The sequence below is a fragment of the Oncorhynchus keta genome, unplaced genomic scaffold (genome assembly GCF_023373465.1).
Source record: "Oncorhynchus keta strain PuntledgeMale-10-30-2019 unplaced genomic scaffold, Oket_V2 Un_contig_3917_pilon_pilon, whole genome shotgun sequence".
NCBI classification, from domain to species: Eukaryota; Metazoa; Chordata; class Actinopteri; order Salmoniformes; family Salmonidae; genus Oncorhynchus; species Oncorhynchus keta.
The window spans coordinates 137,501-158,144 of NW_026287502.1; the positions used below are offsets into that span (position 1 = coordinate 137,501).

General features: G+C 49.2%; 1 protein-coding gene across 1 annotated transcript in view; it reads left to right on the top strand.

Annotated features, from left to right (window-relative positions):
- Positions 1-20,644, top strand: part of LOC127924284 (neurotrophin-3-like) — a 157,039-nt gene that overhangs the window by 134,379 nt on the left and 2,016 nt on the right. The gene's annotated exons all lie outside the window — the stretch shown is intronic.

Genomic DNA, 20,644 nt, shown 5'->3' on the forward strand with positions numbered 1-20,644 from the left:
CACACATACATCACACACTGGCACCGCTAACACACAACACACACACACACACACACACACACTACCAGCTGCTGTTGATTTAACTGAGCCCCATGTGAACATGTGTGAAGTTTTATCAATGACCTTTTTCCAACCAGCAGCAGACTGAGTAGACTATGTTGTCCAACTAACACCTGAAGAGGTACTCTGTGTTGTGGATGTGTTGAGTGACAGGGTATACCAGACTATGTTGTCCAACTGAAGAGGTACTCTGTGGTGTGGATGTGTTGAGTGACAGGGTATACCAGACTATGTTGTCCAACTGAAGAGGTACTCTGTGGTGTGGATGTGTTGAGTGACAGGGTTTACCAGGCTATGTTGTCCAACTGAAGAGGTACTCTGTGGTGTGGATGTGTGGAGAGCTAACTAGACAGGGTTATGGATGAAGGAGCTAACTAGACAGGGGTTATGGATGAAGGAGCTAACTAGACAGGGGTTATGCAGGAAGGAGCTAACTAGACAGGGGTTATACATGAAGGAGCTAACTAGACAGGGGTTATGTATGAAGGAGCTAACTAGACAGGGGTTATGGATGAAGGAGCTAACTAGACAGGGTTATGCATGAAGGAGCTACCTAGACAGGGGTTATGTATGAAGGAGCTAACTAGACAGGGTTATGGATGAAGGAGCTAACTAGACAGGGGTTATGCATGAAGGAGCTAACTAGACAGGGGTTATGCATGAAGGAGCTAACTAGACAGGGTTATGGATGAAGGAGCTAACTAGACAGGGGTTATGGATGAAGGAGCTAACTAGACAGGGTTATGCATGAAGGAGATAACTAGACAGGGGTTATGCATGAAGGAGCTAACTAGACAGGGGTTATGCATGAAGGAGCTAACTAGACAGGGGTTATGCATGAAGGAGCTAACTAGACAGGGGTTATGCATGAAGGAGCTAACTAGACAGGGTTATGGATGAAGGAGCTAACTAGACAGGGTTATGCATGAAGGAGCTAACTAGACAGGGGTTATACATGAAGGAGCTAACTAGACAGGGGTTATGGATGAAGGAGCTAACTAGACAGGGGTTATGGATGAAGGAGCTAACTAGACAGGGGTTATGCATGAAGGAGCTAACTAGACAGGGGTTATGGATGAAGGAGCTAACTAGACAGGGGTTATGCATGAAGGAGCTAACTAGACAGGGCTTATGCATGAAGGAGCTAACTAGACAGGGTTATGCATGAAGGAGCTAACTAGACAGGGTTATGCATGAAGGAGCTAACTAGACAGGGCTTATGCATGAAGGAGCTAACTAGACAGGGTTATGCATGAAGGAGCTAACTAGACAGGGTTATGGATGAAGGAGCTAACTAGACAGGGGTTATGCATGAAGGAGCTAACTAGACAGGGGTTATGGATGAAGGAGCTAACTAGACAGGGTTATGCATGAAGGAGCAAACTAGACAGGGGTTATGCATGAAGGAGCTAACTAGACAGGGTTATGGATGAAGGAGCTAACTAGACAGGGGTTATGCATGAAGGAGCTAACTAGACAGGGGTTACAGTGAAGAGCCCTGATAGATATGTGGTATTTAAACAGTGAAGAGCCCTGCTAGATATGTGGTGTTTAAACAGTGAAGAGCCCTGATAGATATGTGGTGGTTAAACAGTGAAGAGCCCTGATAGATATGTGGTGTTTAAACAGTGAAGAGCCCTGATAGATATGTGGTGTTTAAACAGTGAAGAGCCCTGCTAGATATGTGGTGGTTAAACAGTGAAGAGCCCTGCTAGATATGTGGTGGTTAAACAGTGAAGAGCCCTGCTAGATATGTGGTGTTTAAACAGTGAAGAGCCCTGCTAGGTATGTGGTGGTTAAATAGTGAAGAGCCCTGATAGATATGTGGTGGTTAAACAGTGAAGAGCCCTGCTAGATATGTGGTGGTTAAACAGTGAAGAGCCCTGCTAGATATGTGGTGGTTAAACAGTGAAGAGCCCTGCTAGATATGTGGTGATTAAACAGTGAAGAGCCCTGATAGATATGTGGTGGTTAAACAGTGAAGAGCCCTGATAGATATGTGGTGGTTAAACAGTGAAGAGCCCTGCTAGATATGTGGTGGTTAAACAGTGAAGAGCCCTGCGGTGGTGTTTAAACAGTGAAGAGCCCTGCTAGATATGTGGTGGTTAAACAGTGAAGAGCCCTGCTAGATATGTGGTGGTTAAACAGTGAAGAGCCCTGCGGTGGTGGTTAAACAGTGAAGAGCCCTGCTAGATATGTGGTGGTTAAACAGTGAAGAGCCCTGCTAGATATGTGGTGGTTAAACAGTGAAGAGCCCTGCTAGATATGTGGTGGTTAAACAGTGAAGAGCCCTGCTAGATATGTGGTGGTTAAACAGTGAAGAGCCCTGCGGTGGTGGTTAAACAGTGAAGAGCCCTGCTAGATATGTGGTGGTTAAACAGTGAAGAGCCCTGCTAGATATGTGGTGGTTAAACAGTGAAGAGCCCTGCTAGATATGTGGTGGTTAAACAGTGAAGAGCCCTGCGGTGGTGGTTAAACAGTGAAGAGCCCTGATAGATATGTGGTGGTTAAACAGTGATGAGCCCTGATAGATATGTGGTGGTTAAACAGTGAAGAGCCCTGCTAGATATGTGGTGGTTAAACAGTGAAGAGCCCTGCTAGATATGTGGTGGTTAAACAGTGAAGAGCCCTGATAGATATGTGGTGGTTGAACAGTTAGAACCTAATATACCCCAGGGACACTTCTGTTAATCCTGAAGGAGTTAAGAGATCAGTCGGCTATAAGCCTACTACATCAGCCAGTCTGCTTTACACACAGCCTCAGCACAGGACAGGTGTTTAATCACCTCCTTCCTGGCAGGTGAATGTTAGCCTAAGCTATTCTACTAGTGTCTATAGTCCCATTTGTAGCTGTCTGTGGTGTCTGTAACTCTAGCTGTAGCTGTCTGTGGTGTCTGTAACTCTAGCTGTAGCTGTCTGTGGTGTCTGCAACTCTAGCTGTAGCTGTCTGTAGTGTCTGGCTAACTGTAGTTGTCTGTAGTGTCTGTAACTCTAGCTGTAGCTGTCTGTAGTGTCTGGCTAACTGTAGCTGTCTGTAGTGTCTGGCTAACTGTAGCTGTAGCTGTCTGTAGTGTCTGGCTAACTGTAACTGTCTGTAGTGTCTGGCTAACTGTAGCTGTCTGTAGTGTCTGTAACTCTAGCTGTAACTGTCTATAGTGTCTGGCTATCTGTAACTGTCTGTAGTGTCTGGCTAACTGTAACTGTCTATAGTGTCTGGCTAACTGTAACTGTCTGTAGTGTCTGGCTAACTGTAACTGTCTGTAGTGTCTGGCTAACTGTAACTGTCTGTAGTGTCTGTAACTCTAGCTGTAACTGTCTGTAGTGTCTGGCTAACTGTAACTGTCTGTAGTGTCTGTAACTCTAACTGTAACTGTCTATAGTGTCTGGCTAACTGTAACTGTCTGTAGTGTCTGTATCTCTAACTGTAACTGTCTATAGTGTCTGGCTAACTGTAACTGTCTATAGTGTCTGGCTAACTGTAGCTGTCTGTAGTGTCTGGCTAACTGTAACTGTCTGTAGTGTCTGTAACTCTAACTGTAACTGTCTATAGTGTCTGGCTAACTGTAGCTGTCTATAGTGTCTGGCTAACTGTAGCTGTCTGTAGTGTCTGGCTAACTGTAACTGTCTGTAGCTGGCTATAGTGTCTGGCTAACTGTAGCTGTCTGTAGTGTCTGGCTAACTGTAACTGTCTGTAGCTGTCTATAGTGTCTGGCAAACTGTAGCTGTCTGTAGTGTCTGGCTAACTGTAACTGTCTGTAGCTGTCTACAGTGTCTGGCTAACTGTAGCTGTCTGTGGTGTCTGGCTAACTGTAGCTGTCTGTAGTGTCTGGCTAACTGTAGCTGTCTGTGGTGTCTGGCTAACTGTAGCTGTCTGTAGTGTCTGGCTAACTGTAGCTGTCTGTGGTGTCTGGCTAACTGTAGCTGTCTACAGTGTCTGGCTAACTGTAGCTGTCTGTGGTGTCTGGCTAACTGTAGCTGTCTGTAGTGTCTGGCTAACTGTAGCTGTCTGTAGTGTCTGGCTAACTGTAGCTGTCTGCAGTGTCTGGCTAACTGTAGCTGTCTATAGTGTCTGGCTAACTGTAACTGTCTGTAGCTGTCTGTAGTGTCTGGCTAACTGTAACTGTCTGTAGCTGTCTGTAACCCTAGCTGTAGTTGTCTGTCTGTAGCCCTAACTGAAGCTGGCTGTAGCTGTCTGTAACCCCAGCTGTAGCTGTCTGTCTGTAGCCCTAACTGAAGCTGTCTGTAGCTGTCTGTAACCCTAGCTGTAGCTGTCTGTCTGTAGCCCTAACTGAAGCTGTCTGTAGCTGTCTGTAACCCTAGCTGTAGCTGTCTGTCTGTAGCCCTAACTGAAGCTGTCTGTAGCTGTCTGTAACCCTAGCTGTAGCTGTCTGCCTGTAGCCCTAACTGAAGCTGTCTGTAGCTGTCTGTAACTCTAGCTGTAGCTGTCTGTCTGTAGCCCTAACTGAAGCTGTCGGTAGTGTCTGTAAATGTAGCTTTAGCCATCTGTAGTGTCTGTAACTCTAGCTGTAGGTGTCTGTAGTGTCTGTAGCCCTAAATGTAGCTGTCTGCCTGTAGCCCTAACTGTAGCTGTCTGTAGTGTCTGGAACTCTAGCTGTAGCCGTCTGTAGTGTCTGTAACTCTAGCTGTAGGTGTCTGTTATGTCTGTAGCCCTAACTGCAGCTGTCGGTAGTGTCTGTAAATGTAGCTTTAGCCGTCTGTAGTGTCTGTAACTCTAGCTGTAGCTGTCTGTCTGTAGCCCTAACTGAAGCTGTCGGTAGTGTCTGTAAATGTAGCTTTAGCCATCTGTAGTGTCTGTAACTCTAGCTGTAGGTGTCTGTAGTGTCTGTAGCCCTAAATGTAGCTGTCTGCCTGTAGCCCTAACTGCAGCTGTCGGTAGTGTCTGTAACTCTAGCTATAGCTGTCTGTAGTGTCTGTAACCCTAGCTGTGGATGTCTGGTATGTCTGTAGCTCTAACTGTAGCTGTCGGTAGTGTCTGTAACTCTAGCTGTAGCCGTCTGTAGTGTCTGTAACCCTACCCATAGCTGTCTATTGTCTGTAGCCCTACCCATAGCTGTCTATTGTCTGTAACCCTACCCATAGCTGTCTATTGTCTGTAACCCTACCCATAGCTGTCTATTGTCTGTAACCCTACCCATAGCTGTCTATTGTCTGTAACCCTACCCATATCTGTCTATTGTCTGTAACCCTACCCATAGCTGTCTATTGTCTGTAACCCTACCCATAGCTGTCTATTGTCTGTAGCCCTACCCATAGCTGTCTATTGTCTGTAGCCCTAGCCATAGCTGTCCATTGTCTGTAGCCCTACCCATAGCTGTCTATTGTCTATAGCCCTACCCATAGCTGTCTATTGTCTGTAGCCCTACCCATAGCTGTCTATTGTCTGTAGCCCTACCCATAGCTGTCTATTGTCTGTAGCCCTACCCATAGCTGTCTATTGTCTGTAGCCCTACCCATAGCTGTCTATTGTCTATAGCCCTACCCATAGCTGTCTATTGTCTGTAGCCCTAGCCATAGCTGTCTATTGTCTGTAGCCCTACCCATAGCTGTCTATTGTCTGTAGCCCTACCCATAGCTGTCTATTGTCTGTAGCCCTACCCATAGCTGTCTATTGTCTGTAGCCCTACCCATAGCTGTCTATTGTCTGTAGCCCTAGCCATAGCTGTCTATTGTCTGTAGCCCTACCCATAGCTGTCTATTGTCTGTAGCCCTACCCATAGCTGTCTATTGTCTGTAGCCCTACCCATAGCTGTCTATTGTCTGTAGCCCTACCCATAGCTGTCTATTGTCTGTAGCCCTACCCATAGCTGTCTATTGTCTGTAGCCCTACCCATAGCTGTCTATTGTCTGTAGCCCTACCCATAGCTGTCTATTGTCTGTAGCCCTACCCATAGCTGTCTATTGTCTGTAGCCCTACCCATAGCTGTCTATTGTCTGTAGCCCTACCCATAGCTGTCTATTGTCTGTAGCCCTACCCATAGCTGTCTATTGTCTGTATCCCTACCCATAGCTGTCTATTGTCTGTAACCCTACCCATAGCTGTCTATTGTCTGTAGCTCTTGCAGTGTGTGTTCTTTGTATCCCTAGCTGTGACTGTCTGTTGCTTTCTGTAGTGTCTGTAGCTCTAATTCTAGGTGTACCTAGCACAAAATAGCCCTGGCACAAATCAGCCCTGGCACAAATCAGCCCTGGCACAAAATAGCCCTGGCACAAATCAGCTCTGGCACAAAATAGCCCTGGCACAAAATAGCCCTGGCACAAAATAGCCCTGGCACAAATCAGCCCTGGCACAAATTAGCCCTGGCACAAATCAGGCCTGGCACAAATCAGCCCTGGCACAAATCAGCCCTGTTACAAATCAGCCCTGGCAAAAATTTGTGGAATAGTTGGTTTATGAATGGAAACCAAGCTGTAACCCTGTAGCTCTGTATGTGTAGTCTGTATCATAGTATCACCAGACTGTCTGTCTGTATCCTAGTATCACCAGACTGTCTGTCTGTATCCTAGTATCACCAGACTGTCTGTCTGTCTGTATCCTAGTATCACCAGACTGTCTGTCTGTCTGTATCCTAGTATCACCAGACTGTCTGTCTGTATCCTAGTATCACCAGGCTGTCTGTCTGTATCCTAGTATCACCAGACTGTCTGCCTGTATCCTAGTATCACCAGACTGTCTGTCTGTATCCTAGTATCACCAGACTGTCTGTCTGTCTGTATCCTAGTATCACCAGACTGTCTGTCTGTCTGTATCCTAGTATCACCAGACTGTCTGTCTGTATCCTAGTATCACCAGGCTGTCTGTCTGTATCCTAGTATCACCAGACTCTCTGCCTGTATCCTAGTATCACCAGACTGTCTGTCTGTATCCTAGTATCACCAGACTGTCTGTCTGTATCCTAGTATCACCAGACTGTCTGTCTGTATCCTAGTATCACCAGACTGTCTGTCTGTATCCTAGTATCACCAGGCTGTCTGTCTGTATCCTAGTATCACCAGACTGTCTGCCTGTATCCTAGTATCACCAGACTGTCTGTCTGTATCCTAGTATCACCAGACTGTCTGTCTGTATCCTAGTATCACCAGACTGTCTGTCTGTATCCTAGTATCACCAGACTGTCTGTCTGTATCCTAGTATCACCAGACTGTCTGTCTGTCTGTATCCTAGTATCACCAGACTGTCTGTCTGTCTGTATCCTAGTATCACCAGACTGTCTGTCTGTATCATAGTATCACCAGACTGTCTGTCTGTCTGTATCCTAGTATCACCAGACTGTCTGTCTGTATCCTAGTTTCCAGTGTCCTGTTGGACATTCCAACACAGCATGCAGCATTGCAGTGTCCTGTTGGACATTCCAACACAGCATGCAGCATTGCAGTGTCCTGTTGGACATTCCAACCCAGCATGCAGCATTGCAGTGTCCTGTTGGACATTCCAACACAGTGTGCAGCATTGCAGTGTCCTGTTGGACATTCCAACACAGTGTGCAGCATTGCAGTGTCCTGTTGGACATTCCAACACAGTGTGCAGCATTGCAGTGTCCTGTTGGACATTCCAACACAGCATGCAGCATTGCAGTGTCCTGTTGGACATTCCAACACAGCATGCAGCATTGCAGTGTCCTGTTGGACATTCCAACACAGTGTGCAGCATTGCAGTGTCCTGTTGGACATTCTAACACAGTGTGCAGCATTGCAGTGTCCTGTTGGACATTCTAACACAGCGTGCAGCATTGCAGTGTCCTGTTGGACATTCCAACACAGTGTGCAGCATTGCAGTGTCCTGTTGGACATTCCAACACAGCGTGCAGCATTGCAGTGTCCTGTTGGACATTCCAACACAGTGTGCAGCATTGCAGTGTCCTGTTGGACATTCCAACACAGTGTGCAGCATTGCAGTGTCCTGTTGGACATTCCAACACAGTGTGCAGCATTGCAGTGTCCTGTTGGACATTCCAACACAGTGTGCAGCATTGCAGTGTCCTGTTGGACATTCTAACACAGCATGCAGCATTGCAGTGTCCTGTTGGACATTCCAACACAGTGTGCAGCATTGCAGTGTCCTGTTAGACATTCCAACCCAGCATGCAGCATTGCAGTGTCCTGAGGCATTACTAATAACAGAGGTCCTGTGGTATACTTCCTATTCTGTGGGCACGATCACCACCCAGTAAACAGTGATTCTTCACGGAAGCTTCACAAATCAATATCACAAGACCAGGTTATTTGAAAGTGAGGCGGATAAGTATTCCTCCCCTCCTCTGGCCAGATCACAGCGGTTAACGGGACGCTCTGTAAGAAACCATTGTCTTGAAATGGAAAAAAATCCTGGGGGCCGAAAGCCTGTTTTTTTTAAGGTAATTTTCTATTTTGGTTCTGTGGGGAGCTGTTCTCTTGTGGTTCTGGATCACAAAGCTCTACATTAAGTGTCTCTGTGGCTGACCCCCCTCCAGCCCAGAGACACTATTGGATCATAAGTGACTCTCTATAGCTGCTCCCCTCTTGGCCCTACAGACCGGAGATACACAAAATGACCAGAAGTATATGGACACTACAGGTTACCTCAGGCTTAAGTCATGTCCTCAAAATGTTCAGTGACAGAGGCCCAACAAGGAGGAGACCGTAGCTGGATTTGTCTCCCGATTCAATCTTTGGGGTGACTGAAGCCTAGTGGGTGACTGAAGCCTAGTGGGTGACTGAAGCCTAGTGGGTGACTGAAGCCTAGTGGGTGACTGAAGGCCTAGTGGGTGACTGAAGCCTAGTGGGTGACTGAAGCCTAGTGGGTGACTGAAGCCTAGTGGGTGACTGAAGCCTGGTGGGTGACTGAAGCCTAGTGGGTGACTGAAGCCTAGTGGGTGACTGAAGCCTAGTGGGTGACTGAAGCCTAGTGGGTGACTGAAGCCTAGTGGGTGACTGAAGCCTGGTGGGTGACTGAAGCCTGGTGGGTGACTGAAGCCTGGTGGGTGACTGAAGCCTGGTGGGTGACTGAAGCCTGGTGGGTGACTGAAGCCTGGTGGGTGACTGAAGCCTGGTGGGTGACTGAAGCCTGGTGGGTGACTGAAGCCTGGTGGGTGACTGAAGCCTAGTGGGTGACTGAAGCCTAGTGGGTGACTGAAGCCTAGTGGGTGACTGAAGCCTGGTGGGTGACTGAAGCCTGGTGGGTGACTGAAGCCTGGTGGGTGACTGAAGCCTAGTGGGTGACTGAAGGCCTGGTGGGTGACTGAAGCCTGGTGGGTGACTGAAGCCTAGTGGGTGACTGAAGCCTGGTGGGTGACTGAAGCCTGGTGGGTGACTGAAGCCTGGTGGGTGACTGAAGCCTAGTGGGTGACTGAAGCCTGGTGGGTGACTGAAGCCTGGTGGGTGACTGAAGCCTGGTGGGTGACTGAAGCCTAGTGGGTGACTGAAGCCTAGTGGGTGAGTGAAGCCTGGTGGGTGACTGAAGCCTAGTGGGTGACTGAAGGCCTGGTGGGTGACTGAAGCCTAGTGGGTGACTGAAGCCTAGTGGGTGACTGAAGCCTGGTGGGTGACTGAAGCCTAGTGGGTGACTGAAGCCTAGTGGGTGACTGAAGCCTAGTGGGTGACTGAAGCCTGGTGGGTGACTGAAGCCTGGTGGGTGACTGAAGCCTGGTGGGTGACTGAAGCCTAGTGGGTGACTGAAGCCTGGTGGGTGACTGAAGCCTAGTGGGTGACTGAAGCCTGGTGGGTGACTGAAGCCTGGTGGGTGACTGAAGCCTAGTGGGTGACTGAAGCCTAGTGGGTGACTGAAGCCTGGTGGGTGACTGAAGCCTGGTGGGTGACTGAAGCCTTGGTGGGTGACTGAAGCCTAGTGGGTGACTGAAGCCTGGTGGGTGACTGAAGCCTGGTGGGTGACTGAAGCCTAGTGGGTGACTGAAGCCTGGTGGGTGACTGAAGCCTGGTGGGTGACTGAAGCATGGTGGGTGACTGAAGCCTAGTGGGTGACTGAAGCCTGGTGGGTGACTGAAGCCTAGTGGGTTACTGAAGCCTGGTGGGTGACTGAAGCCTGGTGGGTGACTTAAGCCTGGTGGGTGACTGAAGCCTGGTGGGTGACTGAAGCCTGGTGGGTGACTGAAGCCTAGTGGGTGACTGAAGCCTGGTGGGTGACTGAAGCCTAGTGGGTGACTGAAGCCTAGTGACTGAAGCCTGGTGGGTGACTGAAGCCTAGTGGGTGACTGAAGCCTGGTGGGTGACTGAAGCCTGGTGGGTGACTGAAGCCTAGTGGGTGACTGAAGCCTAGTGGGTGACTGAAGCCTGGTGGGTGACTGAAGCCTAGTGGGTGACTGAAGCCTAGTGGGTGACTGAAGCCTGGTGGGTGACTGAAGCCTAGTGGGTGACTGAAGCCTGGTGGGTGACTGAAGCCTAGTGGGTGACTGAAGCCTGGTGGGTGACTGAAGCCTGGTGGGTGACTGAAGCCTAGTGGGTGACTGAAGCCTAGTGGGTGACTGAAGCCTGGTGGGTGACTGAAGCCTGCTTGTTTTAAGTGGGGTACATGGGTCCCCCTCCTCTCCATCTCCCCATCCAAATCTGTAGTTGGTTGCATTTCCTAAAGCCTAACTAATTCACTTTTACGTGATATGCTATCACATTGTCAAAGAATTCGGACGGGAGATGAGTGTTACAAATTGTACGAATCAATGGGTCCTGAATTCCTACGGCTTTAATCATTTTTGAATTGTCAAATGATGTCTCACCTTTGAGTGTTCATGTTGATCAATATTTTGACATACTGGCCTATTGTAAATGATCGGTTAGCAGATGCTAATGTGCCTATTGTAAATGATCGGTTAGCAGATGCTAATGTGCCTATTGTAAATGATCGGTTAGCAGATGCTAATGTGCCTATTGTAAATGATCGGTTAGCAGATGCTAATGTGCCTATTGTAAATGATCGGTTAGCAGATGCTAATGTGCCTATTGTAAATGATCGGTTAGCAGATGCTAATGTGCCTATTGTAAATGATCGGTTAGCAGATGCTAATGTGCCTATTGTAAATGATCGGTTAGCAGATGCTAATGTGCCTATTGTAAATGATCGGTTAGCAGATGCTAATGTGCATATTGTAAATGATCGGTTAGCAGATGCTAATGTGCCTATTGTAAATGATCGGTTAGCAGATGCTAATGTGCCTATTGTAAATGATTGGTTAGCAGATGCTAATGTGCCTATTGTAAATGATCGGTTAGCAGATGCTAATGTGAGTGTAGCGAAATGCTTGTGCTTCTAGTTCCATCCGTGCAGTAATAACCAACGAGTAATCTAACAATTTCACGACAACTTCCTCATACACACAGTGTAAAGGAATGAATAGGAATATGTACATATAAATACATGGATGAGCGATGTCTGAACGGCATAGGCAAGATGCAGTAGATGGTATAGAGTACAGTATATACATATGAGATGAGTAATGTAGGGTATGTAAACATTATATAAAGTGGCATTGTTTAAAGTGGCTAGTGATACATTTATTACATCCTATTTTTGTCCTGGAGGGCATGTAGTTTGCCCCCAGTGATGCGTTGTGCAGACCTCACCACCCTCTGGAGAGCCTTACGGTTGTGGGTAGAGCAGTTGCCGTACCAGGCGGTGATACAGCCCGACAGGATGCTCTCGATTGTGCATCTGTAAATGTTTGTCCGTGTTTTTGGTGACAGCCTCCTGAGGTTGAAGAGACGCCTTCTTCACAACGCTGTCTGTGTGGTTGGACAATTTCAGTTTGTCTCTGATGTGTACGCCGAAAAAATTGAAACTTTCCACCCACTCCACTACTGTCCCGTCGATGTGGATAGGGGGGTGCTCCCTCTGCTCTTTCCTGAAGTCCACGATCATCTCCTTTGTTTTGTTAACGTTGAGTGTGAGGTTATTTTCCTGACACCACACTCTGAGGGCCCTCACCTCCTCCCTGGAGGCCGTCTCGTCGTTGTTGGTAATCAAGCCTACCTGCAAACTTGATGATTGAGTTGGAGGCGTGCACGGTCACGCAGTCGTGGGTGAACAGGGAGTACAGGAGAGGGCTGAGAATGCACCCTTGTGGGGCCCCAGTGTTGAGGATCAGTGGAGTGGAGATGTTGTTTCCTACCTTCACCACCTGGGGGCGGCCCGTCAGGAAGTCCAGTACCCAGTTGCACAGGGAGGGTCGAGACCCAGGGTCTCGAGCTTAATGACGAGTTTGAAGGGTACTATGGTGTTAAATGCTGAACTGTAGTCGATGAACAGCATTCTTACATAGGTATTCCTCTTGTCCAGATGGCTTAGGGCAGTGTGGTTTCGATTGCATCGCCTGTGGACCTATTGGGGCGGTAAGTAAATTGGGTCTAGGGTGTCAGGTGATATGGTCCTTGACTAGTCTCTCAAAGCACTTCATGATAACGGAAGTGAGTGCTACGATATTGTCATTTAGCTCAGTTACCTTAGCTTTCTTGGGAACAGGAACAATGGTGGCTCTCTTGAAGCATGTGGGAACAGCAGAATTGGATAGGGATTTATTGAATGTGTCCGTAAACACACCAGCCAGCTGGTCTGCACATGCTCTGAGGACGAGGCTAGTGATGCCGTCTGGGCCGGCAGCCATGCGAGGGTTAATACGTTTAAATGTTTTACTGACGTTGACTGCGGTGAAGGAGAGCCTGCAGGTTTTGGTAGCAGGCCGTGTCGGTGGCAATGTATTGTCCTCAAAGCGAGCAAAGAAGTTGTTTAGTCTGTCTGGGAGCAGGACATCAGTGTCCGCGATGGGGCTGGTTTTCCTTTTGTAATCCGTGATTGACTGTAGACCCTGCCACATACCTCTCAATACATACAATTGTGAACCTATTGTAATTTCTAATGCTAATTGTAACGGTTCTCTTGTGAACGTAACAGCCTAAACCGAAACAGTCTATACTTGTGTAAACTAACACAGAGACAGGAACAATGCACCCGCACTGGAGACACCGTGCGCACCACAGCATAACACGGTGCCTGCCCGGTCTCTCTAGCCCCCCGGTAAGCACAGGGAGTTTGCGCAGGTCTCCTACCTGGCGTAGCCATACTCCCTGTGAGCCTCCCCCCAATACATTTTTGGGGCTGACTCCCGGGCTTCCTTGCCAACCGTGTTCCCTCATATCGCCGGCTCCTCTCTCCGGCTGCCTCTGCTCTCCTCGCTGCCTCCACCTGTTCCCATGGAAGGCGATCCCTTCCCGCCAGGATCTCCTCCCATGTGTAGCAACCCTTGCCATTCAATATATCGTCCCGTGTCCAACACTGATTGCGCAGCTGTTGCTGCTTTTGTTGCTTCAGAGAAAATGGGTTGAGATGACATGTGGTCCATTGTTTACCTGGTCATCAATGACATGTGACCCGTTGTACCTTGCTACCTGGCAACGACCTTGTGGTCGTGTGTGTTTCAAAGAGCTGTCAGTCTGTTCTTTCAGACTTCCTGATAGTTAGAGATTAGAGAAAAGGTACAGTTTCTGTCATTCTGAGCATAAAAATATTATTGGTAATGTTTTGGTCATTTATTTTTACTTGGGAACTAGGATGACTGTGCTGGGCCTTTAAAGAAAGTTAACATTCAGAGAAAGTTAAGAAACAACATTCTTCTGTGGGAATTTCAGTACTTCAGCATAACTTTTTCTGCAGGTCTCCTCATGGTTCTATTTGAAGTCATGTTCTCAGAACATTAAGAAAACCGTAAAAACCACCAGAAAACATTAGTAACGTTCAAAGAACATTCTAAGAATGTAATTTAAAAACATATACATTCCATTATCAGCATCAACAAAGCTCTCTATCCTCCATCTTGTTAAGTGTGTTCAGGTGTGTTGTCTGCAACCACTAACTGGCTACACCAGATCCTAATGAGTGCTTGTTTCCTTTTGAAATGAGGTCTGTTTGAATAGAATGAAATGAACAGCTTTGTATGCGTAAACAAACATGCCTGGAGGCACAGTGGACTAGGTCCATGGATAGAGAATACAGGGTCTTAAGAAAGTATCCTTACCACTTATTCCACGTTGTGTTGTTACAGCCTGAATTCAAAATCAATTCAATTGTATATTTTTCTCACCCATCTACACACAATACCTCATAATGACAAAGTGAAAACAGGTTTTTAGATACTGAGTAGAAGCACCTTTGGCAGTGATTACTGCTGTGACTCTTTCTGGGGAAGTTTCTAAGAGCTTTCCACACCTAGATTGTGCAATATTTGCCCATTTTTCTTCAGAATTCTTCAAACTCTGTCAAAACTGCCACTCAAGAACAGTCACTGTCTTCTTATTAAGCAATTCCAGTGTAGATTTGGCCTTGGGTTTTAGGTTATGAGGAAGAGGACTGGAACTGGGGCCGAGGTCGGGGACTGGAGCTGGGGCCGAGGTCGGGGACTGGAGCTGGGGCCGAGGTAGAGGGCTGGAGCTGGGGCCGAGGTAGAGGACTGGAACTGGGGCCGAGGTCGGGGACTGGAGCTGGGGCCGAGGTAGAGGACTGGAGCTGGGGCCGAGGTCGAGGGGGACTGGAGCTGGGACCGAGGTCGAGGGGACTGGAGCTGGGGCCGAGGTAGAGGACTGGAGCTGGGGCCGAGGTAGAGGACTGGAGCTGGGGCCGAGGTAGAGGACTGGAGCTGGGGCCGAGGTAGAGGACTGGAGCTGGGGCCGAGGTAGAGGGCTGGAGCTGGGGCCGAGGTAGAGGACTGGAGCTGGGGCCGAGGTAGAGGGCTGGAGCTGGGGCCGAGGTAGAGGACTGGAGCTGGGGCCGAGGTAGAGGGCTGGAGCTGGGGCCGAGGTAGAGGGCTGGAGCTGGGGCCGAGGTCGGGGACTGGAACTGGGGCCGAGGTCGGGGACTGGAACTGGGGCCGAGGTCGGGGACTGGAGCTGGGGCCGAGGTAGAGCTGGGGCTGGAGCTGGGGCCGAGGTAGAGGACTGGAGCTGGGGGCCGAGGTCGAGGGGCTGGAGCTGGGGCCGAGGTATAGGACTGGAGCTGGGGCCGAGGTAGAGGACTGGAGCTGGGGCCGAGGTAGAGGACTGGAGCTGGGGCCGAGGTAGAGGGCTGGAGCTGGGACGAGGTATAGAACTGGAGCTGGGGCCGAGGTATAGAACTGGAGCTGGGGCTGAGGTAGAGGATTGGAGCTGGGGCCGAGGTAGAGGGCTGGAGCTGGGGCCGAGGTATAGGGCTGGGGCTGGGGAGGTAGAGAGGACTGGAGCTGGGGCCGAGGTAGAGGACTGGAGCTGGGGCCGAGGTAGAGGGCTGGAGCTGGGGCCGAGGTATAGAACTGGAGCTGGGGCCGAGGTATAGAACTGGAGCTGGGGCCGAGGTAGAGGACTGGAGCTGGGGCCGAGGTAGAGGACTGGAGCTGGGGCCGAGGTAGAGGGCTGGAGCTGGGGCCGAGGTAGGGGACTGGAACTGGGGCCGAGGTAGGGGACTGGAGCTGGGGCCGAGGTAGGGGGCTGGAGCTGGGGCCGAGGTAGAGGACTGGAGCTGGGGCCGAGGTAGGGACTGGAGCTGGGGCCGAGGTATAGGACTGGAGCTGGGGCCGAGCTGGGGTAGAGAGGGACTGGAGCTGGGGCCGAGGTAGAGGACTGGAGCTGGGGCCGAGGTAGAGGGCTGGAGCTGGAGCTAGAGGGGCCGAGGTATAGAACTGGAGCTGGGGCCGAGGTATAGGACTGGAGCTGGGGCCGAGGTAGAGGACTGGAGCTGGGGCCGAGGTAGGGGACTGGAGCTGGGGCAGAGGTAGGGCTGGAGCTGGGGCCGAGGTAGAGGACTGGAGCTGGGGCCGAGGTACTGGAGCTGGGGCTGGGGCCGAGGTAGAGGAGCTGGAACTGGGGCCAAGGTAGAGGGCTGGAGCTGAGGTAGAGGGCTGGAGCTGAGGTAGAGGACTGGAACTGGAGCTGGGGCCGAGGTAGAGGAGGTAGAGGACTGGAACTGGGGCCAAGGTAGAGGACTGGAGCTGAGGTAGAGGACTGGAACTGGGGCCGAGGTAGAGGACTGGAGCTGGAGCTGAGGTAGAGGACTGCTGTAGCTGGGGCCAAGGTAGAGGACTGGAGAGCTGAGGTAGAAGACTGGAGCTGGGGCCAAGGTAGAGGACTGGAGCTGGAGCTGAGGTAGAGGCTGGAGCTGGGGCCAAGGTAGAGGACTGGAGCTGGAGCTGAGGTAGACTGCTGGAGCTGGGGCCAAGGTAGAGGCTGGAACTGGGGCCGAGGTAGAGGGCTGGAGCTGGAGCCAAGGTAGAGGGCTGGACCTGGAGGACTGGAGCTGGGGCCAAGGTAGAGGGCTGGAACTGGGGCGAGGTAGAGGGCTGGAGCTGGAGCCAAGGTAGAGGGCTGGACCTGGGGCTAAGGTAGAGGACTGGAGCTGGGGCCAAGGTAGAGGACTGGAACTGGGGCCGAGGTAGAGGGCTGGAGCTGGAGCCAAGGTAGAGGGCTGGAGCTGGGGCTAAGGTAGAGGACTGGAGCTGGGGCCAAGGTAGAGGGCTGAGGCTGTGGTAGAGGGCTGGAAGTGGGGTATAATGCCAAAGGCAGTGGCTGAAACTGGGAGAGTTTCTATCCACCAGCAGTCCTGTGGTCTAAAGTATTAGATCAGAACTCTGTCTCTGTACCCTGACTGGACCAGTCTACCCTTTACCATGTCTTTATCAGTCTGCCCTTTCCATGTCTTTATCAGTCTGCCCTTTACCATGTCTTATCAGTCTGCCCTTTACCATGTCTTTATCTGTCTGCCCTTTACCATGTCTTTATCAGTCTGCCCTTTATCAGTCTGCCCTTTACCATGTCTTTATCAGTCTGCCCTTTACCATGTCTTATCAGTCTGCCCTTTATCAGTCTGCACTTTACCATGTCTTTATCTGTCAGCCCTTTACCATGTCTTATCAGTCTGCCCTTTATCAGTCTGCCCTTTACCATGTCTTTATCAGTCTGCCCTTTACCATGTCTTTATCAGTCTGTCCTTTACCATGTCTTTATCAGTCTGCCCTTTACCATGTCTTTATCAGTCTGCCATTTACCATGTCTTTATCTGTCAGCCCTTTATCAGTCTGCCCTTTACCATGTCTTTATCAGTCTGCCCTTTACCATGTCTTTATCTGTCAGCCCTTTATCAGTCTGCCCTTTACCATGCCTTTATCAGTCTGCCCTTTACCATGTCTTATCAGTCTGCCCTTTATCAGTCTGCACTTTACCATGTCTTTATCTGTCAGCCCTTTACCATGTCTTATCAGTCTGCCCTTTATCAGTCTGCCCTTTACCATGTCTTTATCAGTCTGCCCTTTACCATGTCTTTATCAGTCTGTCCTTTACCATGTCTTTATCAGTCTGTCCTTTACCATGTCTTGATCAGTCTGCCCTTTACCATGTCTTTATCTGTCAGCCCTTTATCAGTCTGCCCTTTACCATGTCTTTATCAGTCTGCCCATTTAAAATACCATCAGCACCACAGGGTTAGGGTATCCACTGGTCTTTTGGGGTTGTAGAGTACATAGTTTTTCCAATAAATCTTCTTCTGTAACTGGGGTTTCCACTGGTCTTTTTGGGTTGTAGAGCCAAATGATGAGGTTTGTCAAAGTGATTTCTCCCCATATCTCCATTTGGGAGAGCCAAATGATGAGGTTTGTAAAGTGATTTCTCCACATATCCTCATTTGGGAGAGCGAAATGATGAGGTTTGCAAAGTGATTTCTCCACATATCCCCATTTGGGAGAGCCAAATGATGAGGTTTGCAAAGTGATTTCTCCACATATCCCCATTTGGGAGAGCCAAATGATGAGGTTTGCAAAGTGATTTCTCCACATATTCCCATTTGGGAGAGCCAAATGATGAGGTTTGTACAGTGATTTCTCCACATATCCCCATTTGGGAGAGCCAAATGATGAGGTTTGCAAAGTGATTTCTCCACATATCCCCATTTGGGAGAGCCAAATGATGAGGTTTGTACAGTGATTTCTCCACATATCCCCATTTGGGAGAGCGAAATGATGAGGTTTGCAAAGTGATTTCTCCCCATATCTCCATTTGGGAGAGCGAAATGATGAGGTTTGTAAAGTGATTTCTCCACATATCCCCATTTGGGAGAGCCAAAATGATTCTGAGGTTTGATTCTAGTGATTTCTCCTCATATCTCCATTTCCAAATGCTGGTTTCTACAGTGATTTTCTGTCCCCATTTGTTCGAAATGATGAGGTTTGTGATTTTTATCCCCATTTGCAAATTGAGGTTTGTGTTTCCCCATATCCCCATTTGGGAGAGCGAAATTATTTTTGTTTCATTGGTTCTCTGTGGTTTGATTTTGATTCAATATCCAGCTGGTTTCTAATGTTCTGTTCTTTGTTCTCAGGGTGTGTTTGTATTGCTTCAGTGTTTTATTGAAGGCCATATTTTTGTTGTCTGGTTCTCTGGTTTTTGATTAGATATATTTCTCAATGACTTCAGCGAACCATTTTTCATTCTCTCATGGGGCCTCTGGAGGGTAGAGAAGGGACTCAGCGCTGAGGGGGACATGGGGCCTCTGGAGGGTAGAGAAGGGACTCAGCGCTGAGGGGACATGGGGCCTCTGGAGGGTAGAGAAGGGACTCAGCGCTGAGGGGGACATGGGGCCTCTGGAGGGTAGAGAAGGGACTCAGCGCTGAGGGGGACATGGGGCCTCTGGAGGGTAGAGAAGGGACTCAGCACTGAGGGGGACATGGGGCCTCTGGAGGGTAGAGAAGGGACTCAGCGCTGAGGGGGAGTGGGGACATGGAGCCTCTGGAGGGTAGAGAAGGGACTCAGCACTGAGGGGGACATGGGGCCTCTGGAGGGTAGAGAGTCCTCCTCGTCCCCCTCCCCTCCTAGTCCCTCTCCCCCGCCTCCTCCTTGTCCCCCTCCTCCTCCTAGTCCCTCTCCCCCTCCTCCTCCTCCTAGACCCTCTCCCCCTCCTCCTCCTCCTAGTCCCCCTCCCCCTCCTCCTCCTCCTAGTCCCCTCCCCCCTCCTCCTCCTCCTAGTACCTCTCCCCTCCTCCTCCTAGTCCCCCCTCCTCCTCCTAGTCCCTCTCCCGCTCCTCCTAGTCCCCCTCCCCCTCCTCCTGGTCCCCTCCTCCTCCTTCCTAGTCCCCCCCCCTCCCCTTCCTCCTCCTAGTCCCCCTCCTCCTCCTCCTCCTCCTAGTCCCCTCCCCCTCCTCCTCCTCCTAGTCCCTCTCCCCCTCCTCCTCCTCCTCCTCCTCCCCTCCTCCTAGTCCCTCCTCCTCCTAGTCCCTCTCCCTCTCCCCCTCCTCTAGTCCTAGTCCCCTCCTCCTCCCCCTCCCTCCTCCTCCTCCTAGTCCCTCTCCTCCTCCTCCTCCTCCTCCTAGTCCCCCTCCCCCTCCTCCTCCTAGTCCCTCTCCCCCTCGTCCTCCTAGTCCCTCTCCCCCTCCTCCTCCTCCTCCTCCTCCTCCTAGTCCCTCTCCCCCTCCTCCTCCTTGTCCCCCTCCATCTCCTCCTACTCCTAGTCCTTTTGACATCATTTTCTAGATTCAGAACATAAAATCAATCAATCAAATGTATTTATAAAGCCCTTTTTACATCAGACGATGTCACAAAGTGCTGTACAGAAACCCAGCCTAAATCCCAAACACAGGCAGAAGCACGGTGGCTAGGAAAAACTCCCTAGAGAGGGGGAGAGGGAATGCCAGTCCTCTTCTGGCTATGTCGGGTTGAGATTATAACAGAACATGTCCAAAATATTCAAACGTTCATAGATGACCAGCAGGGTCAAATAATAATAATAATGACAGTGATTGTAGAGGGTGCAACAGGTCAGCACCTCAGGAGTAAATGTCAGTTGGCTTTTCATAGACGATCATTCAAAGTTAGAGACAGCAGGTGCGGTAGAGAGAGAGTCGAAAACAGCAGGTCCGGGACGGGTAGAATGTCAGCATTTTGGCATGATTCTAGATTCAGAACATAAAACAACATTCATAATGTTCCAGGACTAATTCTATTAGTATTTTGGCATGATTCTAGATTCAGAATATAAAACAACATTCATAATGTTCCAGGACTAATTCTATTAGCATTTTGGCATGATTCTGGATTCAGAATATAAAACAACATTCATAATGTTCCAGGACTAATTCTATTAGCATTTTGGCATGATTCTAGATTCAGAACATAAAACAACATTCATAATGTTCCAGGACTAATTCTATTAGTATTTTGGCATGATTCTAGATTCAGAATATAAAACAACATTCATAATGTTCCAGGACTAATTCTATTAGCATTTTGGCATGATTCTGGATTCAGAATATAAAACAACATTCATAATGTTCCAGGACTAATTCTATTAGCATTTTGGCATGATTCTAGATTCAGAGCATAAAACAACATTCATAATGTTCCAGGACTAATTCTATTAGCATTTTGGCATGATTCTAGATTCAGAGCATAAAACAACATTCATAATGTTCCAGGACTAATACTATTAGCATTTTGGCATGATTCTGGATTCAGAATATAAAATGTTGATAATGCTCCAGGTGATTAATAAATTATAACTGATCTGAATTAGTAACTGAATCAAGTGGTGTAGTTATTGATTATAGGTGATTAATAACTGATATTCTGTCTCCTCTAC